The 13,945-nt window shown below is 42.5% G+C and overlaps 1 protein-coding gene across 4 annotated transcripts in view; it reads left to right on the top strand.

The window, feature by feature from the left end:
• rbfox3a (RNA binding fox-1 homolog 3a) overlaps positions 1 to 13,945 on the top strand; it is a 744,884-nt gene that overhangs the window by 240,209 nt on the left and 490,730 nt on the right. For all 4 annotated transcript variants that reach the window (XM_014212871.2, XM_014212853.2, XM_014212878.2 and 1 more), the window contains exon 3: positions 12,333 to 12,391. The gene's annotated coding sequence lies outside the window, so the exon portion shown is untranslated. The remainder of the gene's footprint in view (positions 1 to 12,332; positions 12,392 to 13,945) is intronic.

The raw sequence follows: 13,945 nt of genomic DNA, 5'->3' as shown, positions 1-13,945 counted from the left end.
ATTAGAAAGATCCAGTTTGCAATTGGTTTGTTTTTATATTCAACATCTGTAGGGGAATGCTATACTGTACATACAAATTATCTGTCAGTCCCTTATTCGAGCAGTGACACAGATTCAACCACAAAGACCAGGGAGATTTTCCAATGCCTCGACAAGAAGAACACCTATTAGTAGATAGGTAAAAATAAAAAAAGGAAATGAATATCCCTTTTAAGCAGTGGTTCCCAACCAAGGGTACTAGGACCCCTAAGGGTACTTAGCCTATCCACAGGGGGTACACAAGAAGTGTCATGAGACCATAGGCTTACTGGTAAAATGCACATGATGGGGTACTTCAGGGGTACTCCGGGTAGAACAAAATTCAGTCGGTGGTACAGCAACCGAAAAAGGTTGGGAACCACTGCCTTTGATCATGGTGAAGTTACTAATTACACTTTGGTTGGTGTATCAATACACTCAGTCACTACAAAGATACAGGCGTCCATCCTCAGTTGCCAGGTAGGAAGGAAACCGTTCATGGATATCACCATGTGGTCAATGGTGACTTTTTAAACAGTTGTATGAGTTTAATGACTGTTGTAGGAGAAAACTGAGGATGGATCAACAACATTGTAGTTACTCCACAATACTAACCTAATTGATAGAATGAAAAGAAGGAAGCCTGTACAGAATAAAAATATTCCAAAACATGCATCTTGTTTTCAACAAGGCACTAAAGTAATACTGCAAAAAAGTGTGGCACAGCAATTTACTTTTTGTCCTGAATATAACTTATGTTTGGGGCAAATACAACACATTACTGAGTACCACACTCCATATTTTCAAGCATAGTGGTGGCTGCATCATGTTATGGGTATGCTTGTAATTGTTAAGGACTGGGAAGTTTTTCAGTATAAGAAAGAAACAGAATGGAGCTAAGCACAGGCAAAATCCCAGAGGAAAACCTGGTTCAGTTCGCTTTCCACCTGACACTGGGAGAGGAAATCATATTTCATCAGGACAATAACCTAAAACACAAGGCCAAATTTACACTGAGTTGCTTACCAAATCAAATCAAATCACATTTATTTATATAGCCCTTCTTAGATTAGCTGATCTCTCAAAGTGCTGTACAGAAACCCAGCCTAAAACCCCAAACAGCAAGCAATGCAGGTGTAGAAGCACGGTGGCTAGGAAAAACTTAGGAAGTAACCTAGAGAGGAACCAGGCTATGAGTGGTGGCCAGTCCTCTTCTGGCTGTGCCGGGTGGAGATTATAACAGAACATGGCCAAGATGTTCAAATGTTCATAAATGACCAGCATGGTCAAATAATAATAATCACAGTAGTTGTCGAGGGTGCAACAGGTCAGCACCTCAGGAGTAAATGTCAGTTGCCTTTTCATAGCCGATCATTGAGAGTATCTCTACCGCTCCTGCTGTCTCTAGAGAGTTGAAAACAGCAGGTCTGGGACAGGTAGCACGTCCGGTGAACAGGTCAGGGTTCCATTGGTGCAGGCAGAACAGTTGAAACTGGAGCAGCAGACACGGCCAGGTGGACTGGGAACAGCAAGGAGTCATCATGCCAGGTAGTCCTGAGGCATGGTCCTAGGGCTCAGGTTCTCCGAGAGAGAGAAAGAAAGAAAGAATGAAAGAAAGAGAGAAAGAGAGAATTAGAGAGAGCATACTTAAATTCACACAGGACACCGGATAAGACAGGAGAAATACTCCATGTATAACAGACTGACCCTAGCCCCCCGACACATAAACTACTGCAGCATAAATACTGGAGGCTGGGACAGGAGGGGTCAGGAGAGACTGTGGCCCCATCCGTTGATACCCCCGTACAGGATATAACCCCACCCACTTTGCCAAAGCACAGCCCCCACACCACTAGAGGGATATCTTCAACCACCAATTTACCATCCTGAGACAAGGCCGAGTATAGCCCACAAAGATCTCCACCACGGCACAACCCAAGGGGGGTGCCAACCCAGACAGAAAGACCACGTCAGTGACTCAACCCACTCAAGTGACACACCCCTCCTAGGGACGGCATGGAAGAGCACCAGTAAACCAGTGACTCAGCCCCTGTAATAGGGTTAGAGGCAGAGAATCCCAGTGGAGAGAGGGGAACCGACCAGGCATAGACAGCAAGGGCGGTTCGTTGCTCCAGTGCCTTTCCGTTCACCTTCACACTCCTGGGCCAGACTACACTCAATCATAGGACCTACTGAAGAGATGAGTCTTCAGTAAAGACTTAAAGGTTGAGACCGAGTTTGCGTCTCTCACATGGGTAGGCAGACCATTCCATAAAAATGGAGCTCTATAGGAGAAAGCCCTACCTCCAGCTGTTTGCTTAGAAATTCTAGGGACAATTAGGAGGCCTGCGTCTTGTGACCATAGCATACGTGTAGGTATGTACGGCAGGACCAAATCGGAAAGATAGGTAGGAGCAAGCCCATGTAATGCTTAGTAGGTTATCAGTAAAACCTTGAAATCAGCCCTTGCCTTAACAGGAAGCCAGTGTAGGGAGGCTAGCACTGGAGTAATATGATTTAAAAAAAATCCAATCAGGATTCTAGCAGCCGTATTTTGCACTAACTGAAGTTTATTTTGTGCTTTATCTGGGTAGCCGGAAAGTAGAGCATTGCAGTAGTCTAACCTAGAAGTAACAAAAGCATGGATTAATTTTTCTGCATCATTTTTGGACAGAAAATGTCAGATTTTTGCAATGTTACGTAGATGGAAAAAAGCTGTCCTTGAAACAGTCTTGATATGTTCGTCAAAAGAGAGATCAGGGTCCAGAGTAACGCCGAGGTCCTTCACAGTTTTATTTGAGACGACTGTACAACCATCAAGATGAATTGTCAGATTCAACAGAAGATCTCCTTGTTTCTTGGGACCTAGAACAAGCATCTCTGTTTTGTCCGAGTTTAAAAGTAGAACGTTTGCAGCCATCCACTTCCTTATGTCTGAAACACAGGCTTCCAGCGAGGGCAATTTTGGGGCTTCACCATGTTTCATTGAAATGTACAGCGGTGTGTCATCCGCATAGCAATGAAAGTTAATATTATGATTTTGAATGACATCCCCAAGAGGTAAAATATATAGTGAAAACAATAGTTGTCCTAAAACAGAACCTTGAGGAACACCAAAATGTACAGTTGATTTGTCAGAGGACAAACCATCCACAGAGACAAACTGATATCTTTCCAACAGATAAGACCTAAACCAGGCCAGAACTTGTCCGTGTAGACCAATTTGGGTTTCCAATCTCTCCAAAAGAATGTGGTGATCGATGGTATCAAAAGCAGCACTAAGGTCTAGGAGCACGAGGACAAATGCAGAGCCTCGGTCTGATGCCAATTAAAGGTCATTTACCACCTTCACAAGTGCAGTCTCAGTGCTATGATGTGGTCTAAAACCAGACTGAAGCATTTCGTATACATTGTTTGTCTTCAGGAAGGCAGGGAGTTGCTGCGCAACAGCTTTTTCTAAAAATTATGAGAGGAATGGAAAATTCGATATAGGCTGATAGTTTTTTAATATTTTCTGGGTCAAGGTTTGGCTTTTTCAAGAGAGGCTTTATTACTGCCACTTGTAGTGAGTTTGGTACACATCCGGTGGATAGAGAGACGTTTATTATGTTCAACATAGGAGTGCCAAGCACAGGAAGCAGCTCTTTCAGTAGTTTAGTTGAAATATGGTCCATTATGCAGCTTGAAGGTTTAGAGGCCATGATTATTTTCAGCATTGTGTCAAGAGATATAGTACTAAAACATTCCAAATAGTATCCGTAAAGTTTGTAGAAACATGTCAAAAGATGTTTATAATCAATCCTCAGGTTGTTTTTAGTCTAAATAATCGATAATATTTCAACCGGACAAAAGCTTCATCAATATAAAAGGAAAACAAGAAAGGCGTGCTCTCGGTTGTAACCAGCTCTGAGGACATCCCAGGGTCCACTCATTCAATGTTGTCATTCTCTGTAATTTTTCAGAATAAAAGCCTGAAATAATGTCTAAAGACTGTTCACAACTAGTGGAGGCCATAGGGAACAGAATCTGGGTCCTATCCCTTTAAATGGTGGATAGGGTTTCATTGGAAAAACAGCCATTTCAAAGTAATGGCACTTCCTGGATGGATTTTCCTCAGGTTTTTGCCTGCCATTTCAGTTCTGTTATACTCACAGACATTATTCTAACAGTTTTAGAAACTTTCGAGTGTTTCCTATCCAAATCCACCCATTATATGCATATCCTAGCTTCTGGGCCTTAGTAGCAGACAGTTTACTTTTGGCAAGCTTTTCATCCGGAGGTGAAAATAGTGCCCCCTACCCTAATGAAGTTAACTGATTTTTGTCCTCTGACATCCTTGGGTAGGCAGAGGGAGTCTGGAAGGGCATCAAGGAATCTTTGGGTTGTCTGAGAATTCATAGCACGTCTTTTGATGATCCTTGGTTGGGGTCTAAGCAGATTATTTGTTGCGATTGGAAACGGTGGTCCGATAGTCCAGGATTATGAGGAAAAACATTAAGGTCCACAACATTTATTCCATGGGACAAAACTAGGTCCAGAGTATGACTGTGGCAGTGAGTAGGTCCGGAGACATGTTGGACAAAACCCACTGAGTCGATGATGGCTCCGAAAGCCTTTTGGAGTGGGTCTGTGGACTTTTCCATGTGAATATTAAAGTCACCAAAAATGTGAATATTATCTTCTGTGACTACAAGGTCTGATAGGAATTCAGGGAACTCAGTGAGGAATGCTGTATATGGCCCAGGAGGCCTGTAAACAGTGGCTATAAGAAGTGATTGAGTAGGCTGCATAGATTTCATGACTAGAAGCTCAAAAGACAAAAACGTCTTTTTTTTTGTAAATTAAAATTTTCTAGCGTAAATGTTAGCAACACCTCCGCCTTTGCGGGATGCGCGGGGGATATGGTCACTAGTGTAACCAGGAGGTGAGGCCTCATTTAACACAGTAAATTCATCAGGATTAAGCCATGTTTCAGTCAGGCCAATCACATCAAGATTATGATCAGTGATTAGTTAATTGACTATAACTGCCTTGGAAGTGAGGGATCTAACATTAAGTAGCCCTATTTTGAGATGTGAGGTATCACAATCTCTTTCAATAATGTCAGGAATGGAGGAGGTCTTTATTCTAGTGAGATTGCTAAGGCGAACACCGCCATGTTTAGTTTTGCCCAACCTAGGTCGAGGCACAGACACGGTCTCAATGGGGATAGCTGAGCTGACTACACTGACTGTGCTAGTGGCAGACACCACTAAGCTGGCAGGCAGGCTAACAGCCTGCTGCCTGGCCTGCACCCTATTTCATTGTGGAGCTAGGGGAGTTAAAGCCCTGTCTATGTTCGTAGATAAGATGAGAGCACCCCTCCAGCTAGGATGGAGTCCATCACTCCTCAACAGGCCAGGCTTGCTCCTGTTTGTGGGTGAGTCCCAGAAAGAGGGCCAATTATCTACAAATTATATCTTTTGGGAAGGGCAGAAAACAGTTTTCAACCAGCGATTAAGTTGTGAGACTCTGCTGTAGAGCTCATCACTCCCCCTAACTGGGAGGGGGCCAGAGACAATTACTTGATGCCGACACATCTTTCTAGCTGATTTACACGCTGAAGCTATGTTGCGCTTGGTGACCTCTGACTGTTTCATCCTAACATCGTTGGTGCCGACGTGGATAACAATATCCCTATACTCTCTACACTCGCCATCTTCAGATTAGCCTTAACGTCGGTAGACCTGCCCCCTGGTAAACAGTGTATGATCGCTGGATGATTCGTTTTAAGTCTAATACTGCGGGTAATGGAGTCACCAATGACTAGGGTTTTCAATTTGTCAGAGCTAATGGTGGGAGGCTTCACATTGTCACATACACATGGTTAGCAGATGCCAATGTGAGTGTAGCGAAATGCTTGTGCTTCTAGTTCCGACAGTTGAGTAATATCTAACAAGTAATCTAACAATTCCCCAACAACTATCTAATATACACAAATCAAAAGGGGTGAATGGGAATATGTACATGTATGTATTTGGAATGGCAGGTATCCTAGTGGTTAGAGTGTTGGGCTAGTAATTGAAAGGTTGCAAGATCAAATCCCCAAGCTGATAATGTAGAAGTATGTCATTCTGTCCCTGAACAAGGCAGTTGATCTACTGTTCCTAGGCCACCATTGAAAATAAGAATTTGTTCTTAGCTGACTTGCCTAGTTAAATAAAGGTAAAAAAAATGGCTGAGTGGCATAGGCAAGGTGCAATATATGGTATAAAATAAATGTGTTAAGGAAACATTATTAAAGTTGCATTATTTAGAGTGCATTGTATAAAGTGACTGGTGATCCATTTATTAAAGAGGCCAGTGATTGGGTTTCAATGTAGACAGCAGCCTCTCTGAGTTAGTGATTGCTGTTTAGCAGTCTGATGGCCTTGAGATAGAAGCTGTTTTTCAGTCTCTCGGGCCCAGCTTTGATGCACCTGTACTGACCTCGCCTTCTGGATGGTAACTGCCTGGTCGTTGATGTCCTTGATGATCTTTTTGACCTTCCTGTGACATCGGTTTACCAAGAAGACAGTGAATGTTCCTGAGTGGCCGAGTTACAGTTTTGACTTAAATCTAATTGAAAATGTATGGTAGACCTGAAAATGGTTGTCTAGCAATGATCAACAACCAATTTGACAGAACTTGAAGAATTGTTATGTGAATAATGGCCGAATATTGCACATCCAGGTGTGGAAAGCTCTTAGAGACTTACCCAGAAAGACCCAGAGCTGTAATCACTGCCAAAGTTGCTTCTACAAAGTATTGCCTCTGGGGTGTGAATACTTACGTAAATGAGATATTTCTGTATTTTGTTTTCAATACATTTGAAAAAAATTCTAAAAACATGTTGTCACTTTATCATTATGGTATTGTGTGTAGGTATTGGGTGAGAAAAAAAAAAGATTTAATTCATTTTGAATTCAGGCTGTAGCACAACAACATGCTGAATAAGTCAAGGGGTATGAATACTTTCTGAAGGCACGTATATACAACACGTCCATATGGAACATTATACAGTAAACTCCAACTCCCATGATATATAAAACAGACAGACAGTCAGTTAACAGAAGAATCTCATTTGAGTTGTAGTTTGTTCAGTGTGATGGACTCATCTGCATGTTTTCTCATGGTCTCACCTTCATGGCTGTTGATTATATATCTTGACCTCACTTTATCAGGGTCTTAGGTCATAAAGACAGAGAGAGAGTTTATTGCTCGATAATAATGAACACACACACACACACGCACGGACACGCCTGCACTCACAGAAACACAGTTAAAGAGAAGTAGCTTGGCCCAAAGTCTAGTTAAAGCTAGTGTGATAGCAGCAAGGCTCCTCAAGCCTCTCTCTGGGTGTGCGTAGAAAATGGCATCCTATTGCCTACTTAGTCCACTACTTTTGACCAGAGTCATAAGGTCTCTGGTCAAAAGTAGTGCACTATACATGGAACAGAGTGCCATTTGGGATTGCCTATGTCTCTTTGACTCATTCGGGCGCCTGTGTGGTGCAGTGGTCTAAGGCACTGCATCTCAGTGCTAGAGTCATCACTACAGACACACTGGTTCAAATCCAGGCTGTATCACAACGGGCTGTGATTGTGAGTCTCATAGCGTTGTCTGGGTTTGGCAGGTGTAGGCCGTCATTGCAAATAAGAATTTGTTCTTAACTGACTTGTCTAATTAAATAAAGGTTACATTTTAATAAAAAAATTGTACTATGAGCCACTTGTCATTCCTCTCTCTGTTACCATGGAGACCTGCTGGTTGGCATGATAGCTTCCCCACTGAGGAACATATTCCGTATGTCTTCCCTCTCTGGTCTCTTATTGAAGGAGAAACATTTTTAATGAAGGAAAGATGGAAAAGAGAGGGGGAAGGAAGGAGGAAGTGATGGAGGGAGGAAGGGAGGAAGGGAGAGAGAGAGGTATACAGAGAAAGAAACGAAGAGGGAGAGAGAGAGAAGAGAGAGAGAGCAGGAGGGAGAGAGAAGAGAGAGAGCAGGAGTGTGAGAGAAGAGAGAGAGCAGGAAGTGAGAGACAGAGAGAGAGGGAGAGAGCAGGAGGGAGAGAGAGATCAGGAAGCAGAGAGTGAGAGAAGGAGGGAGAGAGGAGAGAGAGAGAGAGACAACGGAAGCCAGGGTCTCTGTGTGTGTCTGTTTTCTAAAAGCTGCTTGGCGATGAAAGACCATCTCTCCATCTGGTTCACACTCCTCTACATTTGTTTTGTTTCTTCACTGATCTGCTCTCTTCAGGTAAAAATCTACTGGGACTTTAAGCTCTGAATTCCGAGCGTGCGTCCCAAATGGCACTCTACTGCCTGTATAGTGCACTACTTTTGACCAGGTCCCATTGGGACAACAGCCTCTGATCACTCAGACAACAGCCTATGATCAAATGAAACATTACATTTTTGTCTTGCTTTTAGGAGAAGAGAATAACATCCTCAGCAGAACCACTGTAGTTTGTGTGTTAGAGAGAGAGAGGTAGAGAGGGAGAGAGGAAGAGAGAGAGAAGGGTAGAGAGAGAGAGGTAGAAAGAGAGAGAGAGAGGTAGATATAGAGGGAGAGGAAGAGAGAGAGAGAGAGAGAGAGAGAGAGAGGGAGAGAGAGAGACGACGGACAGATGGAAAGAGAGGGAGAGAAAGGAGGAAGGAAGGGAGGAGGAAGGGATGGAGTGGTTACATCTTCCTGCTCTCGTCTCTGAAACCTCTCTTCTTCCGTGTGTGTGTGTGTGTGTGTGTGTGTGTGTGTGTGTGTGTGTGTGTGTGTGTGTGTGTGTGTGTGTGTGTGTGAGAGAGAAAGAGAGAGAGAGAACTACCAGAACCCACTGGATTCTCAAATTACATTGAATGAACTACAGGACAAAATACAAACCTTCCAACCCAAAACGGCCTGTGGTGTTGATGGTATCCTCAAATAAATGATAAAATATACAGACCACAAATTCCAATTGGCTATACTTAAACTCTTCAACATCATCCTTAGCTCTTCTCCAAAATGTGGAACCAAGGACTGATCACCCCAATCCACAAAAGTGGAGACAAACTTGACCCCAATAACTACCGTGGGATATGCGTCAACAGCAACCTTGGGAAAATCCTCTGCATTATCATTAACAGCAGACTCGAACAGTTCCTCAGTGAAAACAATGAACTAAGCAAATGTCAAATTGGCTTTATACCAAATTACCGTACGACAGCCCACGTATTCACCCTGCACACCCTAATTGACAAACTATCAAACCAAAGGCAAAGTCTTCTCATGCTTTGTTGATTTCAAAAATGTTTTTACCTCAATTTGGCATGAGGGACTGCTATACAAATTGATGGAAAGTGGAAACATAGAACATTATAAAATCCATGTACACAAACAACAAGTGTGTGATTAAAATTGGCAAAATACACAAACATTTCTTTCCACAGGGCCATGGGGTGAGACAGGGATGCAGCTTAAGCTCCACCCTCTTTAACGAATTGGCGAGGGCACTAGAACAGTGTGCAGCACCCAGCCTCACCCTACTAGAATCTGAAGTCAAATGTCTACTGTTTGCTGATGATCTGGTGCTTCTGTCCCAAGTAGGGCAAAAAGCAGCACCTAGATCTTCTGCACAGATTCTGTCAGACTTCAGCCCTGACAGTAAATCTCAGTATGACAATAATAATGGTGTTCCAAAGAAGATCAATTTGCCAGGACCACAAATACAAATTCCATCTAGACACCATTGCCTTAGAGCACATATAAAAATGTACAATACCTCAGCCTAAACATCAGCGCCACAGGTAACTTCCACAACTCTGTGAACGATCTAAGAGAGAAGGCAAGAAGGGCCTTCTATACCATCAAAAGGAACATAAAATTCAACATACCAATTAGGATCTGGCTAAAAATACTTGAATCAGTTATAGAACCCATTGCCCTTTATGGTTGTGAGGTCTGGGGTCCGCTCACCAACCAAGAATTCACCAAATCCTTCGTGTACAACATAAAACATCAAATAATGCATGCAGAACAGAATTAGGCCGATACCCGCTAATTATCTAAAACAGCCGTTAAATTCTACAACCACCTAAAAGGAAACAATTCCCAAACCTTCCATAACAAAGCCATAATTATTTGACATATTGGAAAGAATTAACAAAAAAACAGATCAAACTAGAATGCTATTTGGCCCTAAACAGAGAGTACACAGAGGCAGAATACCTGACCACTGTGACTGACCCAAACTTAAGGAAAGTTTTAACCACAGGAAAGGGCAACCAGTGAAGAACAAACACCATTGTAAATACAACCAATATTTATGTTTATTTATTTTCCCTTTTGTACTTGAACTATTTGCACATAATATGACATTTGAACTGTCTTTATTCTTTTGGAACTTTTGTGAGTGTAATGTTTACTGTACATTTCTATTGTTAATTTCACTTTTGTTTGTTATCTACTTCACTTGCTTTGGCAATGTTTATTTCCCATGCCAATAAAGCCCTCAAAATTAATTGAATTAAAATTGAGAGAGAGAGAGACAGGTAGAGAGAGAGAAAGGGAGATGAAGGAGGGATGGATGAGAGAGAGGGAGAGAAAGGAGAGAGAGGAGTGAGAATGAGAGAGGGATGGAGTGGTGATGTCTTCCTGCTCTCTTCTGTGCCACCTCTCTTCTTCCCTGTGTGTGTGTGTGTGTGTTTGTGTCAGTGTGTGTACAGACACACCGACGGTGTGTGTGTGTGTGTGCGTGTGTGTGTGTAATCCTTACCCCTGGCGCAGTCTGTATCCTTTGAAAACGAGCAGAGGTAATCTCCACTGGCAGGAGAGACACCGACAGTGTGGACACATACTTGTGTGTGTATGTCATCTTTCTATCCCATGTCCTCTATTGGATTGTGAAAGGTTAGGTGGTGTTTGTGATCACTCTGTGTCATGATTAGGCACCACTACCACACACCATCATCACACACTGCAATCTGTTGACACACACACACACACGCACGCACGCACACACGCACATGCACATACACACACAATGCGCCTGTACATGCGATTGAAACACCTGACACATGAAGCATACATGACAACAAAGCAAATAAAACTCTCTGGAAGGAGAGAGTGAGAGTGGAAAGGATGGATGGAGGGACGGAGAAGGAAGGATGAAGGGAGGGATGGATGGAGAGGAATGATGGAGGGAGGGAGGTAGGTAGAGAGGTATAGTGTGGTAGGGTGAGCAAGGTAGACAGTGGTGTGACAGCAGAGTGTCTTTCACTCTGCGTCCCAAATGGCACCCTATTCCCTACATAGCGCACAAAGTAGTGCACGATAAAAGGAATGGGGTGCCATTCGGAAATATTGAAGCCAACCTGCTTCTTGTTAACAGGGATTTGTGCCGTAGCAGGGGGAAGAGAGGGATGGCGAGGACGAGAAGATGAGGAGATACACTGTTCAAAAATAGACATTACTGAAGTAGAGGTGATCTATTTTCCCTATCCTCTCCTTCTTCTCCTCTCTTCCTGTATATTTCACACTCACTCACTCACTCACTCACTCACTCACTCACTCACTCACTCACTCACTCACTCACCTCACTCACCTCACTCACCTCACTCACCTCACTCACTCACCTCACTCACTCACCTCACTCACTCACCTCACTCACTCACTCACTCACTCACTCACTCACTCACTCACTCACTCACTCACTCACTCACTCACCTCACTCACCTCACTCACACACCAGGCAGATTGCTCAAGCTTGACTTCAAAATTGGACATCTGTCCATGTGCTCGGGACGTCGGGAAATCTATTACCATCAAGTAAGCTTGGGTTTTTCTAGGGCATTATGGACAGGGTTGTGGATGGGTGTAATCCCATGACTCTGGATTCAAAGGTTGCGTGTTCAATATTTGTTTTAACTCTATCCTACCTTATTCGGAATTAATACCTAAACTTAATGTTTTAACCCTATCAAAAACCTTCACCGTTAACTTTGAAATGTAACTACTTAGAAATGTGAAGTTTGGAGAAATTGAACGATGCTGAGCTGGAGGAGTCAACTGAGGGTGTCAAAAAAGGACTTTGATGTTTGAAGCAACTTCAAAATTAGACTTTTGGAGAAATGTGGATAAACATCAGAATCTGAAGTCAAATTGATAAAACTGTGAGATCATGACGCACACACACACACATACTCAGACACACCATCCCTTCCCCAATACCTGATCTCTAACCTCTTCCTTCTCTCTCTTTACTCATGACCCTGGTGCTCTGTTTCTCTGTACTCAGTCGATTCTGTGTGTGTGTCTACAGGTTCAGAGTAAAGAAAGATCCACAGCCTTCTGACTCCACCTCACACCCTCACCCTAACAGTGAGTACTACAGTTCATATATCATGGCTGGGATTTTTCTCTATCTGTGACTGGGTTACCATCTGATGTTTCAGAGAGTGTTTCCAAAAGAACTGATGTTGTTATTGCTGTTGTGTTGTTTTGAGGGCTATAGTTCCAGTAGACCTAGTTGATACTACTGGGAGGACGGATTGGCATAAATCATTCATTACAATTACAAAACACAACTATAAATAATGACAAAGCAAAAACAGTTTTTTTGAAATGTTTGCGATACAAAAATAAATACTGATATCAAATTGACATAAGTATTCAGACCGTTTATTCAGTACTTTGTTGAAGCACCTTTGGCAGGGATTACAGCCTTGATTCCTCTTGGGTATGACCCTACAAGTTTGGCACACCTATATTTTGGGATGTGAATACTTATGTAAGTAAGGTATTTGCAGCATGCACTATATACATTTTAAAATATATATATATATATATATATATATATATATATATATATATATATATATATATATATTGATTTATTTTTTGTATACAGTGCATGCGGAAAGTATTCAGACCCCTTGACTTCTTCAACATTTTGTTACATTACAGCCTTATTATAAAATGGATGACATAAAAAAAATCCTTAATCAGAACCTTTGCTTTGAGCAAAAACCAAGCCATTAGGTCAAAGGAATTGTACGTAGAGCTCCAAGACAGGATTGCGTTGAGGCACAAACATTTCCACAGTGGCCTCTATCATTCTTAAATGGAAGAAGTTTGTAACCGCCAAGAGCTGGCTGCCCGGCCAAAGTGAGCAATCGGGGGAATAGGGCCTTGGTCAGGGAAGTGACCAAGAACCAGATGGTCACTCTGACAGAGCTCCAGAGTTCCTCTGTGGAGATGGGAGAACCTTCCAGAAAGACAACCATCTCTGCAGCACAGGATCGAGGGAAAGATGAACGGAGCAAAGTACAGAGAGATCGTTGATGAAAACCAGCTCCAGAGCGCTCAGTACCTCAGACTGGGGTGAAGGTTCACCTTCCAACAAGACAAAGACCCTAAGCACACAGCCAAGACAACGCAGGAGTGGCTTCGGGACAAGTCTCTGAATGTCCTTGAGTGGCACAGCCGGAGCCCGGGCTTGAACCCGATTGAACATCTCTTTAGAGACCTGAAAATAGCTCTGCAGTGACGCTCCCTATTCAACCTGACAGAGCTTGAGGGGATCTGCAGAGAAGAATGGGAGAAACTCCCCAAATACAGGTTTGCCAAGCTTGTAGCATCATAACCAAGAAGAATAAAGGCAATAATCACTGCCAAAGGTGCTTCAACAAAGTACTGAGTAAAGAGTCTGAATATTTATGTAAATGTAATATTTAAGTATTTATGAAAATTTGTTATAAAAATTTTTAAAAAAGATTTTTCCTTTTCATTACGTAGTATTATGTGTAAATTGATGAGTGAAAAAAACAATTGAATCCATTTTAGAATAAGGCTGTAACGTAACAAAATGTTTAAAACGTCAAGGGGTCTGAATACTTTCCGAATGCACTGTATACTGAACAAAAATGTAAACAC

Source organism: Salmo salar, chromosome ssa01 (assembly GCF_905237065.1).
Source record: "Salmo salar chromosome ssa01, Ssal_v3.1, whole genome shotgun sequence".
In the NCBI taxonomy this organism is placed as follows: Eukaryota; Metazoa; Chordata; class Actinopteri; order Salmoniformes; family Salmonidae; genus Salmo; species Salmo salar.
Note: the sequence above shows the minus strand (reverse complement) of the source record. Positions and strands in the feature narration are given on the sequence as shown.